A 421-nucleotide genomic window follows, 5' to 3' on the forward strand; every position below is an offset into this window, starting at 1 on the left:
AGCAAACAGAACACTGGGTTTCCCGAGGAGGAATCTACACGGCACGTTTCAAACAAAAACAAAATATGGACACTCTCACAATACGCAGACAACCACAGATTAACACCAACGTTCAAAAAGACAAACACTTGAATTGACATAAATAAACATGATTACTTATACCCTGCAATGTAACACTTACAACCAGAAATCCATGACGCACTAAACACCAACACTTGGCCACCCACACCCTCCTTCCCCCCCTCTTTTTCTCCCCCCCAACAGCTAACTCCCATATAAGCATGACAGGTACAGCACTCTATAATTTATATTATAGGATAGGATAGGTTCAGCATCCTATAATTTAATAGAATTGAGATTGAGATTGAGATGAGCAAACTCCATTTTAGTGTATGCAAGTCCAAAGCAGATCTCTGACCAA

The 421-nt window shown here is 40.4% G+C and overlaps 1 protein-coding gene across 2 annotated transcripts in view; it reads right to left on the bottom strand.

Moving 5' to 3' along the window:
• Positions 1-421, bottom strand: part of LOC119585610 (eukaryotic translation initiation factor 2D-like) — an 18,116-nt gene that overhangs the window by 2,295 nt on the left and 15,400 nt on the right. The gene's annotated exons all lie outside the window — the stretch shown is intronic.

This window comes from Penaeus monodon, chromosome 20 (genome assembly GCF_015228065.2).
Source record: "Penaeus monodon isolate SGIC_2016 chromosome 20, NSTDA_Pmon_1, whole genome shotgun sequence".
Lineage (NCBI taxonomy): Eukaryota > Metazoa > Arthropoda > Malacostraca > Decapoda > Penaeidae > Penaeus > Penaeus monodon.